We start from the raw sequence: 16,249 nt of genomic DNA on the forward strand, positions 1-16,249 counted from the left end.
TGTGCAGCTTGGTGCACCTGAGTTCAGCCGGGTGAGACAGGATTCCTCTGTGTGCTGGTGCATTTTTCCTGGGGGCACTCAGGAATGATGTGCACATTCATGGTGTGATTTCCGTGTGTGTCTAAAGATGCTGAGAATTGCAAAATATCTGCCCTTATACAAGGATATAATGATGTCTTTAGACCTGTCCTTCCAATAATTGCTGCCAATAAACAGTGTACTGTTCATAACCAACTGCTGGAATCCAAAACGCAAGGAACTCAGAACTTTGGGCCAAAGCTTAAAAATTAAACCCAGGATTTGATCTGAGATCTTGGAAGATGTCATGGACATATTTTCTGAAAAATCCTTTTGTTCGTATCCTTTCTCCTGAGAAGCTGAGGAGCTTCAGCTTCTCCATGTTTTGCTGCTTTGGAATGTGATTTGGAAAATTGTTTACCCAGCATGTTAAATTGTTTTTACTTGATGACCAATGACAGCCACCTGTGTCGAGGCTGTGAGCAGTCACAAGATTTTATTCTCATTCCTTTCCTTTCCTTTGCTATCTTTCTGATGAAATCCTTTCTCTATTCTTTTAGTATAGTTTTAATATATCATTTTCTTTTAATATAATATATATCATAAAATAAAAAATCAGCCTTCTGAAACATGGAGTCAAGATTCCCTCATCCTGGGACCCCTGCAAACACCACCACCACAGGAAGAGGCTTAGGTGACAGAAGTGAGAATGTGGATTTATAGTTTAAAATTTTACATAACATAAATTTTAAACTTATAGTGTAAAGCTTAATGTAAAGATTTACATTAAACTAAGTAAAGGAAAGTTTAGACTTTTAGTGTTTAAGATATAGAAAAAATAAAAATAGTTACAGAGGTAACCAAGGAGTTTAGAATGCAGCACTGTGGGTTTGTGTGTCATAACATGATTGGCTAAGAAAGCCCACACTGTAGCATGAGTCCATGAGAGGAAATATTTAAGGGTTGGGTCAAAAATATAAATACCCTTGTTAGCAGTATTTTATTAGTCAATAACTCCTTAAAAGGTCTTGTAATTAAGGGTCTTGCGACCTTCTGAACTATGCTGTAAAGATGTGAGCCAAATTCACCCTTCCTGCCTATGTAGAACCACATCATCAAAAACAATTCAGAAGTCCCATCTCAAATCCCTTCCAAAATTCCCCACAAGTGAATTATCACAAATCACATTTTAGGAAACTGAACCTGGTTTACAAAGCCAACAACAATGAGGTGCTGATGCCCTGAGGCCTTCCTATCAATCCATACCCTATTCCTCCCAGGCAGGCTATATGACAAGCACTGGCACTGTACCCTCCTTTTTTACACAGAACTGCTGTCTTTGCCTCATTTTGGGGTGAATTCAGCAGTGAAGCTGCCTCTGCAACAGCCTCTCTGGAGGTGATACAGCTGGGGGGATGTTTGGGCAGGTTCTCACAAATATGGATAAGAATTCCTCAGATTATTGAGGTGAACCTTTTGTCTCTTCAGGCTCCAGAAAGTCACAGATGCCAGTCACGTCCAACATTCAGAATTACTGGAAAGTTCCAATCCTTCTAAACCATTCTTGCATGAAAAATATTAAACAAGAACCCTTCCCAAGCATGTTCCAGCACAGAATGCAGGGCTCAAACAGCAACAGCAGCAGGAAGCTCAGATGTCCTGGTTATCTACAACATCTGTGCAGCAGGGAGATCAAAGCAATATATGAAATGGCAGTTTTCAAAAGACACTGAAGGAGGCTGAGCCATAAGAGCCTAGAAGAGAAGTTCATTGCACTTACATGTGCACTTGCAATGTTTATGAGTCTCTAGGCCTGAGTAAATGAGCCAACTAAACAAAAGGAAGCAGTCAGAAAGCTGTCATTGTGATCTACTACAAATTTCAACCTCATTTAGATTTACCCACTCCTCATACCTCAATTTAATTCAATTCAAAAGCGTCAAAATCCCTCTATAACCTTGTCGTCCATAATGGAATAAATCAACATGTAGGAGGGGGAAAGGGGAGTAAGACTCAACATGCTATAAGGTTATAGAAAGGAATTATATAGAAAATATCTGTTTCTGGTGATACTTTTTTACGTGTAATCACCAGAGAATAATGACCATTTTGCAATAAGAAACAAAAAACCCACTATTAACTCTGGCAACATCTGCTACAGGGGCAGGCACAACAATGTTTGACCATAGCTAGAGAGGGGCTTAATTATATCCAAGATTTAAGGCCTGATTCCACATCATTCATATGAAAAACTTTCTACTGTTGGGGTATTTAAAGTATCAATCTTGCTTTGAGGAATAGGTAGAGTCTACCCAGAGAATATCCTTGTGCTGAAAGTTTGGGTTTCTTTTTTTTCTCATACACATTTTAAAGCGTTTTAAAGCACAACTGTTTAAGTTGCACATCAAAGTGTTAAATTGGTATTGTAGAAAGGGCATCTTGATGCAGTTGCATTGAATCAGCTCTTCAGGAGTGGCCCTGCCCTCCCACCAGGGATGGGTTCACATTTGGGTCTGTAATGAAGGATCTGAGCTCTCTGTGCCTCCCTTCTCTCTGGGTCTGGCTTTTCCAGCAGGGTGTGCAAACCCCAGTGCTGATCTGGGACTGCAAAGCAGGCACAGGACAGAGAAAGCCTTTCTGCTTGCCTTGGCCAGGAGTAAATGCTGAGTACTCAGGGATGCTATGTACCAAACCCCAACAGGCTACTGACGCCCCAAACTGTGACAGAACAAAAAATCCTTAGCTGGAGGCAGAAATCAGTGCACATGTGACAGAATGAGAGGCCCTTCTAACAGGCATTAAAAAATTAAGTTTCTAAGACAGTACATTGGCAGCAGGCATTTACTTTATCTGTACATTTGGGAGCACATTGAGGAGCAGCTTTTCAATCTGAAGGATCAAATCTGACACAATTCATCAGACAATAACAGTGAAATCAAAAAGACAGTAACTGGAAAATGTAATCCTCCCCTGAAATTCTCCTCAGCTCACCATCTGCTTCCATTCTATTACATCCCACTGGGGACTCACTGTCTTGCAACATCTCCTCTGGGTGGAATTGCCACAGATGTGGCAGGCAGGGCTGCTGGCTCTGCTGCAGGAGCCCAGCCAGGCTTTGGGGGACACAAAAGGCAAAGTGACACAAGAGCATCCCATGAGGAACAGGGGAACCCAAATCCAGCACATCACAGCAGAGCTCACAGAACCCAGCCAGGTTCCCTGCAGGGAAAGCAGCAGGGCTGAGCCAACACAATGGAAAATTTGCAAGCATTTAACTGCAGAGGTTATTTCCTCAGAATGCCCTCAAACACAAGCAGTGCCTGCAGTTGTCAGAAGTGTTTTGCTGACACAGAAATGCATTGTTGGTGCCTAAGACGTGTGTGGAAGCTCTGTGACAGGATTTTCTTTGAAGGAAAGTGCTCCGAGCCATCTGGGAAGAATAGCAGCCAAGCAGGGCTGACTGAAATGCTATTTTCAGTCCTCCACAACTCCACTAGACTAAAATGGTGGAAATTCTATTTTAAAAGATATATAATCCTTCAGCATAGAGAGAACAGGGAATGCTGAGATCTATCAATTCCCCACTAGAGTTTAGGACATTGCTACCAGCCCAAAGGCATTATCAAAGGTTATTCTTTATATATTAACTTTCCCCTACCTGTACTTATTGTTGTGAGATGTATGTCACACACCTCACAGCTCTGAGAGCTTGAGGGGAAAGAGAATCTGTGTTTTTCCTGTTAATTTGTTCTTGGTTCTCTACAATTCAAAGTGCATGTTCTTTGAGCAGGAGGTGTAAGTGACCATTTCTGCTCCCCAAGAGAGTCCCACCAGCAGCAAAGGAACAAAGAGGAATCTGTTTAATTTATTCATCTGAATTTCAACTGCAGCCGAGTTCAGTGGGGCAGAAACAGAATCCTGAATGCCCCAACCATCTTAGGGCACTTAAATTGAGTTCAGCTGTGAGCAGGAAATCTGAATCATGCCCAGGTGAAGAACAGAAAGATTTTATAAAGAAATCTTCCTATTATTTTGGGTACTCAGTGTTTATTCCAATAACTATCAGACGAGTTGTTCTACACAGAAACAGAAGTGTTGGCCTGGTGTGGGTGAGCTCCTTTGCCCTCCAACCCCATTTTGCCAGAATTTATCTCCCTCAGCTACAGCCCAGCCAGGTGTGGCCTCACCTTTCCCCACCCCAGCAGCCCCAGGGGGGACAGGTCATATTTTTGAAGTCAAATCTGTGTGGAAGAGTTTCTCCCATTAAGCCACAATCCTTTGGAAGCTGACAATTCCTGCTGGCATTGTGATGAAGTTGATCAGAGATTTATTCAGTACTGGATAAAAGCTGCCTGCAAGGGCCCTTCCCTGCTGAAACATGGAAGCACCATAAAATAAGCAGGATCTAGAATGACCCTGCCCACCACATTGGCTCCAAACCCTCCAATTTTTAGACAATGACATCTTTTAAATTCTATTAGGAGAACCATTACTTCATACCTTGCTAACAGCAAATAAAAAATTGTTTTCAGTAATAATGTATTATATACCACAAAGGAGTCTTCAAGGAATTAACAAAAAATGAATTTACCTAAAATTTCCCAATTTTTTTCCTGCTCAAGTTTTTTTTTTATTATTACTAAGGTGAACTCTCATGATCGCTTCAAAATATATTAATAAATCTCAAGCCAGGCAAAGGAAAGAGATTCATGTTACTATTCATATTTTAAGATATATTATGTGTTAAAATTCATTTGGTCTTTTACTGAAATGCCAGAACATCGAAATGCTGAAATGCTTGCACCTCATTTTTGCAAAAGGTCATGTTGATTCTTCATGATGAAAAGTTCATACCTTCCCACTTAGCAAAAATGGGAGATACAACAAAACCAAAATATGTTTAATGAGAAACTTCTGATGTACTGAATTCATGTTGTCTCAGACTGGGTAAACTAAAGCAGAAAACAAACAGTTCTTTACAACAGCTGGCAAGGATCTTAGCATGCAAGAAAACCAGGAAACTCCTGAAGCCTTTACAAATCCATTTGAAAACCCCTCCATCACATTCATTTCAGTTTCTTGAAGTCTGGGAGCCTCCAGGGATTTTGGACCCATTAAAACCCTGTGACAATGCATCAGTTTAGACAGATTTGGAATGAACATAAATTCCTTTTTTTTTTTTCCATCATTTGTTCTACTCTAAGGTCTCTCTTTAATTTCTTACTGAGTGATGAACATACATCTATTGAGCCTCAATGTCTGATAGGATATTACCTTTCTTACTTTGCAATGCAAATGCAATAAAGCATTAGGAATGTTCTAAATAAACTCTCCTAAATGCAAGATTATTTGCTGTATCCGTTATTTTTCTGACAAATTATTTTTGTGGAATTATTATTCCACTTGTGTAATGCAAAGCATGATTATATTAAATTAATTGGAAAACTATGCTTTGTATTTTCACATTTTCAGTATTTTATTTCCTTCATAAATGTTTGAAAACTGTGGTGCTTTGGGAAACCATTTAAGCACTGGAATACCTCATGAGCAGCAGCTCTCCCCATTCACATTCAGGAGCAGTTCTTTCAGGAGGACCATTACCAGAATGACTCACCTTGGTTTTAGAAAATCCATTTTAACCTAAGAACAAACTCACTGCTTGGAATTTCAAAACATCCTGGCACAACGGGGTTTTTATGTATTTCAAATTCCAACATGCTGTGTTTCCCCCCCACTGCTGCTGTGCTGTAAATCAATTAAATGTTTGTCTCCCAGCACCAGCCCTTCTAACAGGTTTGATCAAGGCAGTGGCCACTACCCTGAGAATGCTGGCTGTCTGCAGGGGCCAGGGATAGGGGAAAATCCAGAATGTGGGAAATCTGCACTGTCAAATATTGTCATCAGTGGCAGCCTGGCCAGAATGATCCCAGCAGCACAAGCCCCGGTGAGATGGAGTGAATGTACCTGGGAACTGCAGCCCCTGAGGGCAGGGAGTGCCTGGGTATGGATTCAGGGCTACCCAAACACAGGGAATTATGTGCTCTGACTGCGTGATTCAGAGGGCTGAACAAATGCCTTATTAAGCTAGGTTATATTACACTATATACCATGCTAAAACTGTACTATACCATCAGAACCCAGGACATCCCTCTGGGTGCCCTGGATGGCTCCAGCCCCTGCCAGGGGGCTCAGAGACCTTGGCACAGAGCCCAAGACACCTTGACTTTGATTTCTAGTTCATGGAGCAAATTACCACCTTTATATGAAGAATTACAAGTCAAGAGAGTTTAAGTAGAATAACAGTTAGTTTGTCACAGGGTGAAAAGTAGAATTTTGGAGTTTTTAGAATGGAGGTTGGGGGTCCCAAGATGGAGGAATTTGGGTGTGTTCTGTCCTTTCTTCTTCTTCCTAGACTCCATCCTCTGGGTGATGGTGGCACTTTTGGATTGGTTTAGGGTAGAGACAAACTGTCTAATATAGGTGATAGGTATTAGGAAATTATTGTAAATAAAGTGCACATGTTCTTAGTATAAAAGACAACACCACCCCAAGGGTGGGCAGTGTGCCATGGACTGACCTGCTGAACAGACCTCAGCAGGCCAGGGAAAGAATGTTGTAGAAAACAGAAAATAATAAACAACCTTGAAAACCACAGCTGAAGAACTCTGGCTCCTTCTTCGACTGCTGGGCTGTGAAAAGAGACTTTTTACGTATCTCGGGGTCACTCTGATCAGCAGAGATTCCGAGACTATACTAAAGAGACACTAAAGAAAAACCCATGACTGCCTCCAACCATCATAACACAGCTTTGACCCAATTGTCCAATCAATCCAAACAACCCTCACTTTGGGTTAACAATCCCCATAACACATTCCACATGTGCCAAACAACAGGAGCAGTGAATAGAGATAAGAATTGTTTTCTCTTCTCTGAGTTTCTCACTGCCTTTCCAGGAAATATCCTGGGAGAGAGAATTATATGTGTGAATACCACATCTGGATCCATCCTGGCACTGGAGCTGTCAGGGGCTGGCAATGGAATGGTTTATCACCCTCCTTTATGATCATTCCAGCAGCAGAATGCTGGGAGCACCTCATTATGTAAATTGCTATGTTAATTAGCCCCACCTCTCCTGAGCAGGACTCCCTGTCAGGACTGCTCCCACCTGGGTTTGGGGACATTCTGGGACATTCTCTGTTCCATTCAAGGTGATAGCAGCACCAAAGGCATTGGGTTATTATGGGATGTGATGCTGTTCTCCAGTCCCACTGCCCAGCTGTGTCACCGCACAGATCCCTGCTGGGGCTGCCAATAACTGGATTTTAATGAGGTGTTCCTGCCACCAGAAAGGGTCCTGGAGATGTGAGGGCTCAAGAGCTGCCATGACATCCAGCCAATGCCAGGATCCCCACATCAGTGCATGTACCCACACCCACCATCCCAGGCCTTGATCCTACAAGAGACCTTTTTACACTTCTTTCCCTCTTGCAATAATAAGAAAAACCAAGCCCATCACCTTCACTCATTTTCCCCCTATAATTCACCTTGGCTGCAATGCCCTTCCCAGTTAATAAAACTGAGACTGGAGATGTGTTATGATTCCAGCCACATCATCTTATTGTCATCTCTTATCTTAGATTTAGATCATAAGTTTTATGAGGCAACGTCTGTGTTTTTGGGCTGATTTTATACAATGGCTGATGCACAGGCTTAATTCAAAACTGTGGCTCCTAGGAATTGTCACTAGTGATAAAAACAACTGTATTAATGAGCATGCATTATCAATAATATCATTAGTGCTATTCTCTGATAAATGTCATCATTTCAAAATCAATGTCAGGCAATTATTTTAAAATACACACTGGATGGATTATTTTCTAATAACCCTACAAATGTGTGTCTTGGTCAAACAAAGAGACAAATTCAGCTCCAGCTAAGCATGAAATACTCTGTAATGTTTTCATTATGAGGTTACATATGAGGCTGTTCATTAGACAGACTAAATAAGCAGATGATAAATAAAAATTGAAAGAGAGAAATGTTCAGGGCATCAGGATAAACTCAGCAGAGCTTCTAGTTTTTCTCATAACCAGATTTTGCAGCCCTCCTGGATTCCTGCAAGAAGACCACTGTTGCCCTTTGCCAGTTGGAGCTGTCCAAGAAGTCCCCAGGTCCTGCCTTGTGTCCTCCCTGCACTTGGGGTCAGGGTCTTCCCCACCAAACCCAGCTTTGATTTGTGGCTTTAATGAAAACCACTTCATGGTTAATAATTTCTTGCTGTTCTCTCTTGGATTATTGGTTTAAGTGCAATTAATTGATGACTAATGACAGGAAAGCTGGCATAAAAACCTTCTCTCTTTTGTGCTGTCTGCACTCTCTGCCATGGAAGCAAGCTGGGTTTGCCACCTATTTCTTCCAGCCAAGTAATGATCATTTTGAAAGAGCATTACCAGTGTTTCTGGGCTATATATAGAGATACACGTGTGGCTGTGCATTAGGCACCATCAGTGAGCTTCTTCCTTCACTTATCATTTCTACCATGAAGGAAGAAGATGAGGATAATATATACAGAGCATTTAAGAGTATTTGTTTCCCCTGAATGCACTCATTTTGGTGATATTCATCATCATTAGGCACAAGGTTTGCTTCCTTTCCTTTTTATTTTGGTGAAGAAAGCTTTCTCCCCAGCAGTATTTGCACTTGTACAGATTTGGATCCTCCCACTGGTGGAAGCTGTATGTACTAGCTGGATTCAACGCGTGAATCGAAATTACAGAAATATGTACATAAATATTCATCTCTTCAGGCTGTTTTCACCTCCTTTCCCCTCGAAAAAAAAGCTGAGTGCTGTAGTCAGTGGATTAAGGCACACAGAGCAAGGATGGGGAGGAATCAGGTATCAACTTCCCAGTGACCAGAGCCATTGCAGTGACCTTGTCTGTCACAGCAAAGGGCTGGGGACACGTTAATGCTTCAATCAGCTGCTCCTTTGTGCCATCCCAGGGACAGAATGTCTCCTGTGTGAATGAGGTGCATTGGCGTTTTGCTTTCTCTGCTTTTACAGGAATTAGGAGCATAGAGAAGCGCCCTTCCTAGAAATTAAGCTATCTAACAACTTGGGGTTTTCTGAGTGGTTTTTTAAAATAAGTGAAACCAAATATCCTTTTTTCCTTAAATAGCAACTATTATTTCTGTATCATGAGGAATAAGAAATATTACAGAGATCATTGTTCTACCAGAAACAGGCACCTGCAGGCTGCTCAAAGTAGGATAGAAAAATATTTTGATGTTTCCACATATAAAGAATTTGGGATTAAAATTCCATTTATCAACACTGAACATGACAGTGTCTCTAGAGGTGATTACACCAGTCAGTGACAGCATTCTGAATCTAGAAGTTATTAGTGTAAGAAAAGTTATTAGTGTAAGAAAATGCCCATTTTGGCCCAGCTCTGCTACAGGGCTCTGTGAAGGGGCAGAGGGGATGAGGTGCAGCTGCAGGGCGCCCTGTGTCACAAAGGACACACTCATGTCCTGCTTGTGCAGGAAGAGGCTTAGCCTTCTCTTCCCTTGCCTTTCCTTTGCAGCATTAAACCCATTTGTTACAAGTGCAGATTGTCCTCTAGATACTCACCTGCACCTGGACATTAAACCTGCCTTCGTGAAATACCCAGCTCCAACAAGAAATGAAAGTACAGTGATTGCTGCCGTTTTCTTGGGTGGTTATCTTTGGAAGTTGCTTTATGTTGGCATAAAATGTATCCATGACCTCAGAAAATTTCCTGAACACTGACTTGAAAATGAAAATTCCCATTACAAAAAAAAAATCTTATCTGCTTCTTCTGGAAGTAACTGATGCAGGGAGATTAAATGACTTCACCAAAGAAAGACAAGAGTCAGGTCACTCCCCTTAGACCCTTAATATGTCAGATACACATTTCATTTTGTGTCATCACCGACAATGGTTCACAAGGACACATGACAAGGTAATTTAAGGAATGTGATTGAAAATTTTCATGGAGTAAGGAACCTCAACGTGTTTTTAAAGTGCAGGAGAGTTAGATGCCTAACACATACCTTGATCTGGATTTCCCCTACAGGCAACTGAACAATTAAAGGACAAAAAAAAATTATTAACAGCCATTCACTGTCATTGTAGCCTGGAAATTAAAATGCCTTTGAAAATAAAGATAGCTCAGGTGATCTTTCTTTTTTTTTTTTTGGTAGGAGGATATCCATTATTATCCAGAAACATTGGAAAAAGGTTTTTTCTCCCACTGGCTCTATCAGATTACACCCCTCCATCACTTCCTCTCTTCACTTAGTGATGGCTGGGTTTGGGCAAATGTCTGCAATAAAACAGCTCCTCTGTACAGAGGAAAGCAAACAACACATGGTAAATTTAACACAGCCAATCCTCTCCCCCTCCAAATGACTTTCATTGCATTTGCTCCTGATAGTAAGTGACAGATGTGTTTAACGAGCTGGAAGAACAGGTCAATAAAACATATATAGAAATAAAAATATAGATCTGCATGTTGCTCAAGTGTCTATGCCATACATGCAGGCATTAAGGCAGCTCATGGTGTTTTACCCTCCTGCAGGATTTTATCATAATGACAGAGCACCGCAGGTTCCATCCAACAAGATTAAAGATTATTTCCTCACACAATACTGCCAGTAATTCCTGAGTGTTTAAAAAGCATTTTTCAGATCTGTAGATTGGTTCAGATGATCAGAGACCTCACCAAGGATGTCCTTGCCTGGCTCTGTGGAGTTCATCACTCCAGGAGCCCCTTGCCTGGTCCAATACTGTTTTCCTGCTACTTCCCAAGGAAGAGTTATCTCCTGGAGTCAGCTGCTCTGCACATTTTACTAAGGCAAATAAACATTTCAAAATTACAAACCTAGAGGGCTGAGAAGCTACTAAACCCAAATAGTTTTGAGAGCTATTCCTAGGGAGAACTGTAGCATTTTCCTGCTGTGGAAAACCCTTTTCCTACACACTAACTGTTGGCAGAACAAACACCAAGGATTTGCCTGACACTCCTCAGCACTTCCAAGACCCAACTTCGTCTCTGGATGTTTATTCTCAGATCTTCTCTTAGCCTCAGAAATTGAGGCTTTCTTAAACAATGTACTCAGAAAAAAAAAGAAAAAAAAACAATACAGGCACAAAGTTACAATTTCAGTGCTTAAAGAGCATTTGAACACCATTAGCTCAGTCAAGGATATTCTCCAAACTGAGAGAATGTGAAATTCTCTCAACCAAGAATAATCCAGGAGCCCAGCACAGCTCAGACCAACAGCTCAGAGCTTCCAATTGCACACTTAGGAAGAATCCTGGCAATAAAGTGCCTAAATAACCACAGCAGGATAATGATCCTCAGAGCAGCGTGGAGGCAGCTGGGATTGTAACTTGAAAGAATCAAACTTCTTGGCTCCATTCTTTCATGTTCACACACAGGCCTGAAAAAGCTGAGTCGATCCTTTCAAAAGTGAAGTTAATGAATTAAAGTGTAACACTGAAGAATTTATTAAGCATTAAGGAAAGGATCAGAGCAAATGATCCAAATGCTGTCTCTGTGAGAGTAAAGGGAATGGCTAATTAGCTGTGGCTTTGCACCCTAACACACAGAACCAACCAGCACACCCTAGGTTTGCTTTCAGATCAAAACCATGCCTGAAATGTTCATAAGAAAATAAAATTTGTCACGAAATGAGTGAGTCTGCCACCTAACAGAGACCACCATTAGATTCCAGAGCAAGAGGAGAATCCTGGCACCACATCAAGAATGAAGAACATGAAGGCTTTGAATGTCTGCATAGGGTAAGTATTCCCAAAAAAGCACAAAAGGTGCAGTCAGTACATCGGCAGTCACTGACTCCAGCCATTATTAGAGAAATTAAATTAATAATTAATTACATATGGAGTCAATTCCACCAGAACTGGGGGCTCACCCAAAGTTTGGACACTGGTACAAGAGGAGACAGGGGAATGGCCCAGAGCACAGTAAGACACACACAGCACCACAGCTCTGTCCTCACCCACCACAGCTCTGCCTCAGACCCGCACCAAGAAACTGAAAATCCTTTTAAACTCATTTCTGGGAGAGAGCAAAATCTGCCAGAGATGGTTTTAAGTGCAATTGTTTGTGAAGAACACGAGGACCCAGACACAGCAGTTTCAAGGGAAGGAGCAGCTCTCAATTTACCTTGGAGCCTGTTATGGTCCCAGGCAGAAAATTCTGCACTCCAGGAACTCTGTGGAGCCACTGGGGCAAGGGAGAGTGTGATATATGGTCTCCAGTGTGATATATGGTCTCCTCGAGCCAAGTCTCATGGCTTTTGGAGATTTATATCACACCTGAGATAGCTCAGCTACCTTAGAAGGCATAAAATCAGCAGGATGGCTTCTGTGGTAGTGTTGGAAACATAAAAGTTTTATTAAAAGGCAAAATAACAAAACTCTTTACAGAGAAAAACCAAGCCAGGTGCAAGAGGTTCTTGCCCCTGGTACAACACCCCACAAAAGCAATTAGTGTCTTTGCTCTCTTCTTTTTCTAGTAAATTGCTCAGGTGGAACTTTTTGGCTCCTGTCCCATTGGCCATCCTTAAGTTTGAGGTGAAATCCCCTAGGTCCTATGAGGTGTCTTTACCTAATTGAGGAGAGAAACTTCTGGGCTTTTTTCTTTTTTTAGGAGATAAAGGATAATTTGGTCCCTCCTGTAACAGGGGGCACATTCCTACAAGAGTGGGGCTGATTTATTCAGCACTTTGATGAAGAGGGAAGGGAAGGGAAGGGAAGGGAAGGGAAGGGAAGGGAAGGGAAGGGAAGGGAAGGGAAGGGAAGGGAAGGGAAGGGAAGGGAATCCTCCGAGTCTGTGTCTCCAAACCTCCCAACTGACCCCCCTCAATATTGATGAGGACATTCATAAAGTGGCAAACACAGTGCAAAGAGCAAAACTATTTTAGGTTATTTCCATTTCTGTTCTATAAACTGGCCAGGCTAAAGACAGCCCAAACAACCCTCTGGAATACTGAGCAGCTTCCAGTGAGGTTTCAACAGAAATTGAGCAGATTTCCATCACTCTCAGAGAAACAGTGGGGAGCTGAGCAATCTGAAAACCAGTTTCTTACCCAGAAAAATGAACTGATTTCCCTCTCTTTGAAATCTCTCCAGGTGCACTACAGACAGTTCATCCAGATGCACTGTGATTTTCCTGTATGTGTTATGTTTGCATGTGGAATTTGAGTGTTGAGCTCAGAATTGCTGTGAAGCTGCCACAAGGACTCTGTAATCTTGTTTTAACAGATTTTATTTTTTTACGTTCCACATCCCAGTGAAAGTCAGATCAATCTGGGGTTATGTTGTCCATTAAAATTTTCAAACTTCACTTAGAACAAGATGAGAAAGTCATATGCTGGTGGCATTTGTTGTTTTACTTGCCACAGCTGTAACAACTCTGTGTCTCTTAATTTGACTCTACAGTACTTGAAAAGGCTCAATGCTGAACAGTTACAATTTCAACTTACATCTCAGCCAAAGTCAGACCAGGGACTCTCTATTTGTTGTGCCATTTAGCACCTACACAGAATTTTCAAGTGTATCTTGAGCCACTTCTCCAGCAGGAATGCAATTTAATCACAATTATGGCTCTGGTTTCTGGTCTTAGCACTGACCAAGGCACTTTGATGCTGTGAAAAGTTATTTTACCAAATGCCTGAACTCTGTAGGAGCCAGGGCCCCCTTCTTGGTGTTCTTGATGGGTATAAAATCTATTCCATTTAATACTATTTTACAGAATTTTGTGCATCCTGTGGCACCAGTATATTATATAACATTGCTGATGTTGGGAAGATAACAGAACTGCCAGGCAATAAGCACTTTTAATTATCTAAATGATTTTTTTTTTACAAATAGTTAGTAATTCTTGGTAAGTTGCAAAACTGAGATTAATCATGCTAAAGGATTAAATGAAAGTATTTGATACAGAATACTAAACTACCAAATCAAGTTAACTAGTGAGTTTTCATGAAATAGCAGGGAGGATTATGATGTAAAGAGCAGCTAAAGTCCTATTCAGGCCCTATTATTGCAAGGAACTTTCTCAATAACATTCTGAATTGCAAGCTCAAGCCTTGATAGCTCAGTCAATATCCTTAACCTGAATTTCTTCATCACTCGCAAAGCTTTGAAAATCAAAAGTGGGCAAACCCCACAGTTTTCCAGTGGATATAGACATATAAATCAGTGGTTGCTGTGTTATTCAGCCAGGCAATGTTTCCCCTGAAAGGAATGACAAAGAATGCTTTGCCCTTCTATTTCAGAACAAAGAGAGCAACAGCTAAAACTTAAAATCTCATCCATTGCAGCATTCTAGAAATTATTTAAAACAATCCACATCTCAACAAAACTGTGTGATTTCAGAGTAGAATTTCCTAACATATTCAGTTTATTCAATGTAGGGAAAGTAAAAATATTACATTGTAGCCCCAGTTTTCCAATGGACTTCAGTTCTGCAGCATGAAATTTGAACACTGGTGTGGCCAGAGGTGTGTACTTGGACAAGGATTTAACTGCTTTCCTCAGTGACTTGCAATGCATGGCTATCACAGACAGAATAAAATCTGCCTGATTAAGAAAACTCTGGAGGGAATCTCAAAATTAGTCTCTTAATGACTCTTATAATTTTAAAAATGAGATTAAAAAGTTAAAGAAATTATAAAAAATGAACCACCTTACAATGTGTTCTTTTATTGGGTCTTTGATTAAATGAAATCTGAGAAGGGATGACCCATGAATAATTGTCAGCTCATTTTAAAACCTCTGCTCTTTCCAGCTTGCTATTCAGTCTCCCTGAACTTCTAAAGTGTTTAATTAAAAAAAATGATTGGGCCAAATCTTTAAAATTGTTCTATAGACCTTGAATGCTGAAACAGAGTAAGTTACCAGGCTACCTTATTCCACAAGCAAAAGAGTAGAAAAATAACCACTCAAACATTTCTATTTTCTTTCAAATTAAACCCTCTCTGGGGAGGGGGCACCATCCTCTGCTGGGGATCAGCACCATCCCCTGCTGGAGCCAGCTGCAGTTCTGCCTGGCAGAGAGCAAATCCTGATTGCCACGACTGCATTTGTTGTACCAAAACATTTGAGGACTGAGTTTTACCCATTTCTCTGCTCTGCCAGAGTGAGCAGGGCTGGCTTCTCCACTGCTCAGGGTGTGCCAAGGTGGGGTTTGGTTGGACTCGGTTTTAGAGGTTTTCCCAACCAAAATGTTTCTGTGGTCAGTCAGAAACTGTCTCACACCGCACTCAGTGTCCACTGACAGCAGGAAAAATGGTTTTCCATGTTGTGTGCCCTGGGATCCACCCAGCAAGGCAGAGCTGGAGGATTCCTGCCCTTGCTCACCCCTGGCACCAGGCACCAGGCTCAGAGCTCATCTCTCAGGAACATTTCTGGCCAACCCAGCTCTGGGAGCACCTTCCTGCACCACAAGGGCAAAGAAAGAATTCCAGGTGAGGAAGGTGGTGTTGCTATTCTAATAGCACATTGATAATTCTCTCTATGTTATTATTTCCCATTTTAGGGAACTGGGACTTAGCAGTTGACTTAGGAGCTCTGGTATTCAGTGGCTATGGAGAATGAGAAATGCCAGGTTGCCAGGACAGCTGAAGCTCCACATCATACTGTGATAAATTGCTTGGGCACGTCCTTAATTTCATGAATTGTCCATTCAAATCAACTGCTTTTATAAAACACCTTAAAAAACCCAGCTTGTGCAATCTTCTCTCAGCTCGAGGATGGCCAGTTCTAATCAATGCCACTGCAGAGCCCAAACTGATTGTTTATTTAAATATTCCAACTATTTCACTTTCAGAGAGCAGTACATGGTGTTTTGCTTATTTTCTTTGTTTACCACTTCTCTTTCTGATTCAGGGTTTTAAAACCAGTAAAACTGAATATATTATCCACACTGGAGAGTCTCTTTTGTTCCCTCCCTCTCTCCCCACTCTGAGAGAATGTTAATTCTGCTGCCAGGTCAGCTCTGGTGATCTGATGCCGACTCCCCAACCTCTATCTCCTGATAATAATTTTTTAAACAATAAAGATAAAACCAATTGTAACACGTTTTTGTAAGAGCCCAGGAAAAAAAAGCCCATATTTAAATTGCTGCACTGACTTGAAAGTTCAAGGAAGCAGAAAGAAGATGATTATGCTCCTTTA

This window comes from Camarhynchus parvulus, chromosome 14 (assembly GCF_901933205.1).
Source record: "Camarhynchus parvulus chromosome 14, STF_HiC, whole genome shotgun sequence".
NCBI lineage: Eukaryota > Metazoa > Chordata > Aves > Passeriformes > Thraupidae > Camarhynchus > Camarhynchus parvulus.